The sequence below is a fragment of the Ambystoma mexicanum genome, chromosome 11 (genome assembly GCF_040938575.1).
Source record: "Ambystoma mexicanum isolate Mex_15411 chromosome 11, UKY_AmexF1_1, whole genome shotgun sequence".
Classification (NCBI taxonomy): domain Eukaryota; kingdom Metazoa; phylum Chordata; class Amphibia; order Caudata; family Ambystomatidae; genus Ambystoma; species Ambystoma mexicanum.
Window position 1 is genome coordinate 752,112,876 of NC_090934.1, and position 12,263 is coordinate 752,125,138.

The window sequence follows — 12,263 nt, forward strand, 5'->3', positions numbered from 1 at the left end:
AACCCCTCAACATTCTATCGTAGAACCTTAGATAAGAGCTCGCGGAAGCACGAGCAACTACTACATAGCCCAGGCAGTCATGGAGCTTCCTTTTTAAAATGTATATATTTAGCTAAACACTGGCTCTGTATATATTCATACAACAGTGCACCAGAATTCTAAAATCCAATTCTCATATTCAATAATAATAAATACACTATAGCACAAAAAAAAGTTTTATTTTTTTTCAATAGGGGTTGCAAAGGCCATGCCAGGGGTAGCAAGGGAGACAGCAGCGGTTGCAAGCTGCGACCCCTATAGGCCCACAAGTGATGTGCCTGTCTTGGGCCCTAGGTTAAACCATTTCCAGACTATGGAGAAAGCAACGCCATAGCTCTCAACTCACACGCATTTGCCAGGTGTCAGCGGCCTTCCGATCAGCTGACTCACCCACCAAGCCCCCTATATGCCCATTCATTAAAATTGACTCTCACCCCCTTAAAAAAATCTGATGTTTTCACCCCCGTTGTCGACACAAACGTTAGAGAGCTCAGTAACTGAAATACCTCTAAATGCATAGAATATGATGTTTTTGAGGTATAACAGCTTGTCAGAGGTGGGATAAGATATTGAAGCAAATATGATCCGCTGCTGCTGATACGAAGAGCGAATGGTATTTAATTGGTGTCTGGGAAGGAAGACAATACGGGTACACAATGTGGTGGACGGTGAAACAGAAGAATGGTCATCTGTGTGGCTTGCCCGCGAGTACTTGGTGGTGAACGAGCAGAGGGTGAACCCAAAATATCCCACCCGGAAAGCGTCACTTCCAAGATGCACAAAATAGCACTCTTCGTCCCTAAAAAATCGAGTTACGCAACCACCCGCACCCATATTCTACATGGTGCCTTTACGCAATCTTGTTTGACTAATCACATTCGCGAATAGCGCTGGTGCACTGCGGCTGTGCTGCAGTGCAACCAACCTTATCCATGCCTTGGCAACGCCCTGACCCGCCCTCTCTAATTTCGATTGGCCACGTCTAGTGGAAGAGCGCGTCACTAACAGAAAGCCAGAGAGCTATTGGCTAAGAACCCGGCTACTAATTGTCACCTCGTTGGCTTGGGAAGGTTTAGTTGACACGGGCTTTTGAGACAGGGTTTGATGTCTCCGAGTCGACGCAATAACAGCCGAGTCTAGAGCCAGCTCCATGGAGGAAGAGTAGCTGCAGCAGACGCCCCGCATCCGCGCTGCCGCCCCCACGCTCCTCCCCGGGGACCCCTTTTTTGGTTTTTCTTTTTTCTCCCCTGTCGGTGTCACTAAAGCCCGGAAAACTGAAGGAGCCGTGAAACAAGTAAGGAGACTGGTTTCCAGGCACTGGGCATGGCACCGCAGCGCCTCAAAATGGCCGCTATCGTCCTCAAATAGAAAATGGCGCCGGGTGGTGCATGTTGGGACGTGGTTATTTATCTACTCTTAAGAGTCAGGATAAGCATCTTTTATCTGTTTGTAAGCTTAAGTGATCATGCTATGTGGCGTTTCGGGTGTCTTTGCCTGGGGTGTTTTGTGTTTGGGCCTCCAGGATACCAGCGGTGTACAGGCCCTTACGTTTGTGCTGTTGATTCTTCCCGGGTGCGGCCGGTGGTGCGAAATGTCCACCCTTTCCCGTAGGAAAGGAATTCCGTAAGAAACGTTGACGAGCGAGGTTGCTGCTGGTCGTTTACACAAATGCGTCCTTTTAATAGCACATAGTATTTTGTTGGGTCTACCGGTGGCTTGTACGGAACGAACGACTGCCCAGATTAGCTTTAAGAACGCAGCCCCGTTGGGAAGCCTACCCACGATTTACATTTACCCCAGCGAAATATAATTTGGCGTGAGCATTTTATCTCCTTCGCTAATGGCACCACGATGGATGCCTGTAATTGCGCGTGGGCGCAGCGGCCTGCGTAGAACAAAGAACCGAGTTTGCATCCAGGGTTTGCCAGAGCGAATTCTCGGCTTGGCGGCCTAGATTTAGGCCAAGTAATTCTGCCTGGAAATTGTATTTCTACCATGGTGCGAGCGAACGCTTAATGGTGGAATGTAACGTCCATTTTCACATATTCTGATCTTGTATCTGTGTGTCCTTTACTCCCTTTCAAACAGCTGATCGTGTACACGTGTGTGTATGGTAGTAGTGCCTGTTCAGATGAGCCAGGCGGCCTTAGTGGGTGAATTCGTGTATTTAGGAGCTCATCACAATTCCTGGCCACACATCGCCCAAAATGCCAGGATCAGTATTTGAAGGGTTGGACCATCTCTCGTGTCTTGTCCTCCCGATTTAGTAGAATGACACCTTTCTCCTTTCTTTGCTGGTTCGCTTCTGCGATATGGCCTACTTCCTCTTCGCCACCCATTGCAGCCCGAGCATCAAGTACGACTAGCCAGCCCCCAGGGACGTAGCGGGGCAAGAATAGTTTTCTTCCTTTGTCCCCAGGAATTCCTAGTTTTTTTAGCAGTTATCCCTTTATAGAATATGGTATACATTTAGCAACTTTAGCTATTCCCGTACATAAATTTGACTGTTTTGAATAGTGCACACCGCAGATGATTTAGTAGTCCTACCCTGTTGAGCATCAAAAGTGAGCCATTCACTGCTTTATGTAATCATGGTTTGCGTAATATACACTGCACATCGTATTCAGTGGGTATGCGGTAAAGTGAGATGCGCTATTTTATGTAATCGGAACAATCCACTGCGAATGACTACACTGTCTTGGTGCTGTTTGTATCTGGCAATTAAACATACGTCGGGCACGCACCGTGTTTCTATAAGCAATTGTTTTGGTTAATGTTTCGGTCCTGCTATCTGACATCTGGACGTTGTGATCGCGGTTACCGCATCATGTCTCTTGATGCAAGTCTGGTATTGAGTGTTACGCTAGCAATTTGTGTGAAGCTGCTGTAGGAGTACTAACTCACGTTTTGAACCACGAAAGAAGGTTAATCGCTGCCCACTGACGACCAAGATCTGTTTAAATTGCCATATGCATTTTAACCAACATTCGGACAATCTTAAAACGGACTGTTGTGCTAAACATACGCCATTTTGATTAACCTCCTCCAAATGTTCGTATGTGGTGATGTTTTTCTTCCTTGGTTGCAGCACAGTTTTGTCGGCTGCAAACCAAGCCCAGGTGTCAATCTCGACTGGTTGGTGTTGGCTTGCAGTTTCACAACTACTTTGGCATTTTAACTGCCATGTCTAACGCAATTAAACATTCTGGCATAGGGCTTCTGCGCAATCGCACATAGAATGGGCAGGAACTGAAAAACTACTTGAGAATCTTTTCCTCGGCGCCTCTGCGTCCCCCATGAAGACTAGGTACGCGTTGATAAACATTCTAGCTAGCTGGTGAACATGTCTGCAGCCTGCTTAGTGGCTAGCTCAGCCTGAAAAGCAGTACTCGCCAGTTAGTGCCTTGGACAATTCACTTTTTTTGGGTTGTGCGCCACATTTGAGCCGGGGTAGTCATAGCGTGATATAATCTTGTGTGGTTTGCATAACTTCACAAGTAGGATGGTTGAAGGTTGTCCCCTGGACAGACTGGAACGTTTTTACCCTCTGCTAAGCAATTTTCACCACCGCCCCTGCTTTAACCCAAATCCCTCCTTTTTCTTGCAGAACCATGTGCCGCAGTGGTGTGCTATGCAGGGCAACTTTACAATGTCTATAAAAGGTTGCCAGAGTATAGCTTGTGCATGTAGTTTACAAATGTGGCACACTGTTTTTGCACTTTTCCGGCAACCGCAAACTTTTTTCAAGTAGTTGATCTGGCCTTGACTACCCTGGTTTCAGGCTTTCTGGGCCCTGGAAGCGCCCCCTATGCACATTCAGACATGTAGTCCCTGGTCTGCATCCCCAAGGGACCATGCAATCCTGGGTAAGCGAAATGCTCCAGACTTGCATTTATCCTAGTGAAATTCCCCCAAATACAACAGCACCAGACTGCGTGGATGATACTCCGTCTAAACTCTGATCTGGAACGCTCCACAACTCAACATTGGCAATCGCCTTGCATTCAGAAAGGTCCTCTAAAACCTGGCCTTTTCTCTCAATCTATATTGTGATTGAACCGCACACAGAAGCACTGGCCCAAACCAGAACAACCTCTTCCAGGTTTCGGCATTTTCTACCACTGGTCAGGTGTCCCAGTGTTGGGTGTCTGGTTTTTGTCGTTTAATCCCACTGCTCGGGTGTCCCAATTTTGGGTGCATCAACATGTACTATTGAGTCTCATATTTAGGCATTGTCTCACACTGCTCGTGTTTCTGCATGTTCTGTTCCTCTGCTTGGGTGTCCATGACTATGGAGTCTCAGATTTAGACACTTTCCCATTGCTTTGGTATCAAGTTTAGGCGTCTCTGCCTGTGCTGTTGGGTCTGAGCTTGTGCGTTTCCCCCCACTTCTCGGGTATTCACAAGTCGGGTGTTCATGCATTTGTTTGACAACCTGGGTGTTCCACCGTGGACTTTTGATTCTCAGGTTTGGGTGTTTCTCCCACTGCTCAGGGGTCTGAAGTCATAGGTGGTTCACGTTCACTGCTGTACCTCATGTTTTGGGCTTCTTTCCACTCAAAGCTTTCTCGACCATGGGCATTTCTCCCACTGCTTAATTGTCTCATGTCTTGGTTGTTCGCCATTTTAACACTCATGTTTAAGCATGCTTCCATTAGCTGCTTTGTCTCGTACTTGTGCGTTGCCTAGTGCAGGGGTGCCCAACATGCGTGCGAAATGCGGCCCACCAAGAATCAATACTTTTGGTATTGCGATACAGGCCACATGAAGCAGTAGTCCGCATTTCATTACATGAGTAAACCTTTTGTCTGGGACTATTGCTGGGGTCAGGCATTCATGACAAATTTGTACCTCAATTAGAGCGGCTATTAATGTTAAAATCTCAATTATAATGTATGCCCACCCTCCTTTGCTTGGTGTGGGCTGAGCCACAACTAGGGGTGCATACATCATAATGGATATGAAGAAAATTGCCACCAATTATCGCGATACGGGAGTCAGCTGTCAGTCACTTGATGTCAGCAGTTTACCTGCATACATTTATTGTTTTACACGTGTCAACAGGACCGCCGAGCTCTTATCTAAAAGTATATTCCCCCTGCAAGGCCTCGACTCTCTTGTAAAGCTGGCATCTCGCCTTCAGCTCAGACACAAACCTGAGCAAACTTGTTTTCCACTTCATATTCCACCTCTTCCTCACCCCCCATGCTTAACAGCGCGATCATATCCTTTTTCACGTCTTTCCCTGCGGTGCCTGCAGAAGCCTTCTGCAGACCAAAGAAAAAGTGCACTGATGTGTTAGCCAAGACTAGAAACGTCCCTTCAAATGGACATATGCGTGCATGCCCCACCTAGAGCTCGATCCCTGCACATTTCACAAGCATGGGGGAGGTTGTTGGGGTGGGGGGCTTTGTGGCTGGAAGGGGGCATAGCTGGTGCGGGTGAGATTGATTTGATGTTTGGGGGGTTATTCTTGCTCACAGGGTTCAATTGCTGGGCCCATTGCAGCCAGCCTGTGAAACGAGATTGGATTTGCATTCTACATCTCGGGCCTTCTCTTCTCCCAGCCCATGTCCTTTTCACAGACCCTGACCTCGCCATGACGGGGCATGCTTCGGCATGGCAAGCTCAGGCACGCAGGAGGGCATGTCACCCAAATGGGGGGGACATTATGTAGGCCAGGAAGGGCAGGTCAGTGAATTATGACGCGCAGGGAGAAACATTAGCAGGTATGGGCCTGCCTGCCCCCACCCTTCTGTCTGAAATCAACAAGCTTGACAAACATTAGTGGTTACTGCTCTCAAACCTTTACTGGAGGACCAAAAACTCTGGGGTGGCATCTGGTCATGGGCCACTTTGACTTCTGGCCACCCCAGTATTCCATCAAATTGAGGCGGGGACTGTGACTAATGTGGGAAATGTGTCCGTCTACCCCTGTGAGGCGAGCCTGCTCTGCAAGACCCTCCCTGGGGGTCTGGGCAAGTGGGACCTCACTCCTAGTGACACCCCTCTGGGGAACAGGGGGAGATGGGACCTCCCTGAATGTACCACATTGTCTGCCTGAATGGGACTTGAAAGAACTGTGGGCACTCCGGGGGAGCAGTCATGAAGTGGTCTTGCAAAACAGATGCAGGATGTACATGAACCACGGGAGATTTGACACATGGAAGAACTCTTGTGGGAGACTATGGAGGACTGGGGGTGCAGCTGGAACTGAGGTAGGTGGGAGCAAGCTCCTGGAGTGTTGCTTACAGGGATGCTGGAGGAGGTGCACCACAGCCCTTCAAGCAAAATGATCCCTGGCCGCCTCTGCATAGAAATGTGGGTGAAAGGGGAGTTGAGGAGTGAGGGACGATGGATGAAGAAAGACTAAGACCTAAAAGCGCAGGTGGTAGAGAAGAGAGGGAGAGTTATTGTGATGCTGGCATTGGTGGGACAGGGCCTCCCTTTCCTTGTTCTGTAGTCCTTTTTCATGGGTGTTCTGTATTTTCTGCCCAGGAGTCCATGTGGGACTCCTGGCAGTGCAGCTATTCCCCTTTTTGGTTTGGTGTACAGACCTTTGGGATACCCTTATGGCACCCATGGGTGGGGGTACAACCCTGTGCCCCTAGTGTGTTTTGGGTACCTGTCTGGGCTGGGGGCAGCTCCATGCTGAATTTGACAGGTGCTATGAGTATCCTTCATTTTGGGGATACCCTGGCCCTGCCATTGGAATCAGTTGATTCCTGATAGGAAACAAGATGGCCACTGTGGCCTCTTGTTTTCTATTGTCTGTTACCTTGTTTTTCCCAAAGTCCTGTATGTTGTGGGTACACCCATGGGGTGGGACCTGGGTGAATGGAGTGTAGGACCAATATGAACTTGTTATGGGTGTCTAGTTTCTTGTATGTGACACAAAGACTGAGACAGCCCTGCCCGAAGCTGGTATGAATGCAGTGTAGTGCTGAATGACTGGGTACTTGTCCCAATACACATTCCTTGTTGTGGGAGGAAGGAGGATGGCCTGAATGCACTGTAAGCCTGATTGGCTGACTGACTGCTGAATGCCCTTCTGAGTGATTGGTTGCCCGAGTGTGACCCAGCAGAATGAATGCGACAGAACAGTATATCTGGGGGCCTCTCACTGCTAGAATTCGTTCTGAAGCTGAAGTCTAAACCAATGCATGATCTCGACTGCTGAGCCCGAAGAAGGTTGACTGCTGTTACCCACGGGCCTGGCTTAGAGACCTCATCATGTTCACCATTTCTTTGAGGGATCCCGACGATCCATGGCTCCTGCCTTAAAGGGAGCCGTTCACGAAGGATCAGTCGATGGCCCGACGTCTGACTCCGGTATTCCAGGTACATTGGGGTTGCAGAACTATTTGGAAGGAAATGAGATATGGACTGGGCTTGTACAATATCTTTTATTTACAGGTTGCCTAGGTGGGGGATCCTGACACAGAACTGTCTAGGTAACTGGGCTAGTATTCTGCCTATTTGTTCTTACTTAATTTGTGTGACCTTTAAACTAAGTCCAGTTGATGTACTTTAATGAAATCTGATATTGTGGTACCACGTAGAACTGTGTATATATTTGCCATTGTAGATTAACTGAGCACAAGGTGAGTTATTGTGACTGTATATAACGTTGAACCTTAATTAAATTAAGACTGTTTACACTAATAGCGTGTGGACATTCCTTTGTGGGTGCTTGGGGACTACACTGTACTTGAGAAGCTAGGCCTTGATTGCTCGGTTATAGCTACCGAATAGAGAATCTTGGCTGGGGTCCTCTGTACCTCTCCTCTGCCATATAGAGCCGGAGTAGACTCCCTCCCCCCCCCCCCCACCAGTGCTTTACAGATGGAGACGTAAATATTAATGTTGGTAGAGAGGAACAGGGAAGCGAAATAGTGCAACAAATACTAACTGGGAGAGCGAGGAAGAAGTGAAGACGGGAAAGACAGAAATGGGGGAGAGCAAGAAATGCAGGGTGGCAGAAATGGTAACATTGGTCCAGAGGAAGGAGGGGGGAAAGAGTGTGACAAATAGTAACGGTGGGGAGAGACGAGGAAGATGGGAAGAAATAGAAAGAGAGGGACATAAATATTAACATAGGGAGGGGAGAGAAAGGATAATGGAAGAGAAATGGTAACATGAGAGAAGAAAATGGGAGAGCAAGAAAGAGCAACAGAAATATTAGCACGAGATAGGGGGAGAAAGGCATAAAAAGAGCAACGGATAGTAACGGAGCGGAAGAGGGGTTCAAGAAAGACGCAGATTCCTGTTCCTTGTCACAGTATTTACTCTGAGGTCTCAGTCTTCATGACCAGGGCACTTTTTGTATTTAATTTTCCTTGCTTCGCCCCATTGCTTATGCGGTGTGATTCCCCGTCCGCCGCTCCACACCACAACACATTGAAGCTACGTAGAGTGGGCCAGACTACAAAGGTACATTCGGCCCTCCGAAAACCAGTTGTGTGCCCCTGCTCTAGTGTTTTGGTTCTGGGTGGCTCTCCACTTGCTGCTATCCCTCGGACTTGGGCATCTCAAATTCTCAAATAGGGAGTTCTCAGTTTGTAGACCAGCCAATCGCTTTCAACCCAGGAAAGCGACTTCGAAGTTAAGTCAATCTGAGTTTAAGGTGTGTATAAAACGCACCACTTCTGTGGACACCTGCTGCAGTCATGGCTCCCATCCATGCACTCTAGAATGCAGCTGAGTTGCGACAAATCTGGTCTAGCTGCATTCATAGCCACGTAGAGCGACAACCTATGAAAAATGTCGGTATAGCTGGGCACACAGTTTCCTGCACTAGCACTGTACCTCAGCCACTGACAACACCTGCCCACATGCATGATCTAGGTTGCTTACTGGAGCCTAGCCAGCCGTCCTAATCCTGGCAGGCTGCGCACACATATCTTAAACTAAACTTACTTCCCTTTCATGGACTTCGGTCCCCTGGTGTTACAACCACAAAGCGCATTGAGGCCATGGATATCGGGTAATATTATCCCCACCAATAATGTTGCTGTATATATGGTCACGGGGTAAGGCCATAGCCGATATTACTGGTGGGGATAATTTATGGGGTTATTGGGACCGGAGGTTGCAGGGGTGTCCCCACTCCATAAAAGAGGGTTGCATCAGTCTGCCGTAACCATGGGTTGAAGCAAAAGTGCTCAAAGGCGTGACTCTACTGTTAGTCTGCGAACGTTGCCCCTCTGGTAATGAGGTGTGATCTGTTTTGGCATATTGAGATCCCAGCAGTCTATGTGGGTTAGAAGGTGTTGGTTCTTCATTTAGTAACAAGAACTACAAGACTGCAAGGGTCGAAATTGGCATTTGATGACCGGAGGCATAAAAAAGCAGCTCCATCGGATATCGCCCGCTAGGCAGGAAATTCGTCGCTGGAACTTGCAGCTAGTATAGCAAATCTTTCTTGTGTACTAACTTGTTCATTATCCAATATGCTTTAGGTGTTCCTTTATTCTGTTATACACACTCCAAACCTACGCAGGTAATATCATAATTGTTTCTATGGCACACCTTGCCTAGAGTCACAAGTAGTGCCTGGTTTCAAGCTAGCCAGTCTCTCTTTGGCTATAACCAGGAGCTATATAGCTCCCAGCTCTTGGCAATTTCGAACCCTGGACTGGAACAACTACTTGAAAGGGGTCATTCATCATTCATCCTAGGTTTAACATCGGCTTTACTATAAACCTGGTTTGCCATTGCATAGCCTTTTCTCTTTGAACAGACTTTTGTGTGTTCACTAAATGGTGTATGGCTTATTCTCTGGGATACCCTGTTGGAGTTGTCGCGACTAGCCACAGACCAGGGTGGCTGTCTTTGCAAGCTCCATAGGCAGGGGTTGACAACGTTTGTAGGACCCAGTAAGTAGGAGCTAGTACAAGGTAGGTTGGCAATCTAGGTTTGTTACTTCAGAGGCTGATGTGTAAAAGGCTCACAGGTTTGACGTCCTCCTTTTGGTGAGCTCTTGAGGTGCTTCTCTAACGTTCCTGCGTTCAAGGTCAGCACAATGCTAATGTCCAGTTCCATGGTGTAAAATTAAGAGGTACCTTCGCCTTTTGTTATAACGTGGACTGAGGGAAGGCTATGCTGTTAAAAGGGGTTTAAATGTAATCTAGTGGTGACCCAAAATAACCGGAATGTCAATCGGGGTTCTATTAAATACAACTCTCCCAAAAGAGGCCCAGTGAATCCGTCTCATGGGGTGTTCCAGAATCAAGTCGTGAGTGGCAACCTTAAAGGTAGGTCCACAGGTAATTGGACTAAAGAGAGCCTTTCTTAGTGGTCCAAGCCCTGTTCTTGAAAGAAGTGGACTTTGCCCATCTGACATCGCACTCAGTGCTTTGCTCTAGAGGAATCCGAGTTTAGGAAAGGGGCAGAGGGAAACGAAATTGGATGTATACCAATGTACAGAGCCCTCCTGACTATTCTAACCCTTTCTTACTAGGGTCAAATCCCTTTTGAAATGCAGCGCTCTTTTGAGGCTACTCCTTTGAATGGGTGTGCTCCTTCAGTGCCTTTTGGGTAGCTGTCTGGCAGAGGGCATTCATTAACTACCCTCAAGAAATCAAGAGGCATGGCCATTCAGGTTCCAGTCTTGTTTGGCAGGTTTGCCCAGCTGGCTAGAATATGCCTCACCTTCCATAGCTGAGCTGAAAGGTGTGAAATCTGATTTGACTGCAATGATCATTAGTGCCATGCACCTTGATTTGACTCTGCATAGCTTTATTTTAGTTGATCATGCTGCTATTGTGGGCTACCTCTGATCACCCGAGATTTGGAACAGCAGGCTTATCTTAAATGCAGCCCCAGCGCTGCAGAGACATGGCTGACAGATGGGCAACTATGATCTGGACTGGCTCTGTGCCGTTGGTAGGGCAGGTGCTGCAAATCACTTTACTGATGCAGCAGGGTACTGGTGCACACTATACTCTTGGTATAGTTTATGGAAGGGAAATCTAATTAGCAGATTACTCTTCATAGATGGAATTACCTGTATCATTTTATTAATAAAAACCGAAAGGCCAGTGCTTTACACCCTTCCTAGATGTTGGTTCCTCAAAGTGGCACCAATTTTGGACATTTGACAACCTTTCAGTACTTGCAGATGCAGCAATCCATATCTGCCCCAGAGAATGTAAGGATGGCTTAAGCACAGATTTGCCAATCTGAAAAGCAATGATTATATGGCCACGTTCATGCACTCGATCAAAAAAAATCATTCAGCCGCCCTGTGGTAGTTGTCTTGAGAGCCAGCAATGTCTGCACCTAGCGGAATCGTAAAAAGTGGCTCTGTAGCATTGAAAATCCGATTATTAAGTTCAGACATTAAGAAAAGCCCCAGGAAAACCATTGCTATGCAAGTTCTTTGGAGCAGAGACATAGCCTAGAGGCCTAAACACTATTATAGGACCTCCAAAATGTGGTGTATAACCCCATGTATGTATGTGGTCAACAAAAACCTCCTTTCAATCTGCAGCAGGGATGCATCCTCTGCACAAGAATGGATATTTTGGTACCAATGAATAATTAAATGTGATAGTTTTGAGGTATTGACGTATGTACCCGGAAGAAGCTATTTGGTGGGTTTGTTGCAGCTACTGCCAAAATGCACGTCCTGACTGAAGGTTTAGTCCGTGCTGACACAAGCAGCCGAGTAGAGCTACCATGTTCACTTGGCGCTCACTGAAGTCCAAAGGATACTGTTTGGCCGTCTGCCACTATGTTACTGCTCCCCTCTGGTGCCAGCCTGTATTATGAGGATTTGTCTTTGGGGCACCTAGGTAGTTGTAATTATTTGTAAAGCGCTTTTACACAAGTAAAGCGCTTCAAAGCTCTTCAAGGTGGGAATGGGACAAGGGAATAATCGGCATACTTAGGCCTTGAAGATTCCGAATGATCCAACAAAAAGTAGCATACTATCCAGGGGCATAATATACTAGTGTAAGTGCGTGACAGGAGTGGGGGGGGGGCGGGGTTGGAGGGGGGTGGGGGGAGGGGGAACCTAGTACTAGGCCTGGCAACATTTCAGATTGCTTGGTAGTTTGGAATCCAATGTGCCTATGCATGAGTAGTTCAGGGGACCACCAAGCTAGGGAGGGGAGACTGATGAGGACAGTACAGACGTGCTAAGCCTAGTACATTCAAGGTCATGTGAGTGAGGGGGACAAGTACACTCAGTCCAGCAAGGGCCTAGGTTAATGCATAGT

General features: G+C 47.5%; 1 protein-coding gene across 3 annotated transcripts in view; it reads left to right on the forward strand.

The window, feature by feature from the left end:
* The first annotated feature begins 1,080 nt into the window (after positions 1-1,080).
* Positions 1,081-12,263, forward strand: part of EIF4G2 (eukaryotic translation initiation factor 4 gamma 2) — a 152,410-nt gene continuing 141,227 nt past the window's right edge. For 2 of the 3 annotated variants that reach the window (XM_069623648.1, XM_069623649.1), the window contains exon 1: positions 1,111-1,333. The gene's annotated coding sequence lies outside the window, so the exon portion shown is untranslated. Of the gene's footprint in view, positions 1,334-12,263 lie in introns of all 3 variants that reach the window. The other variant, XM_069623647.1, reaches the window with a different exon arrangement.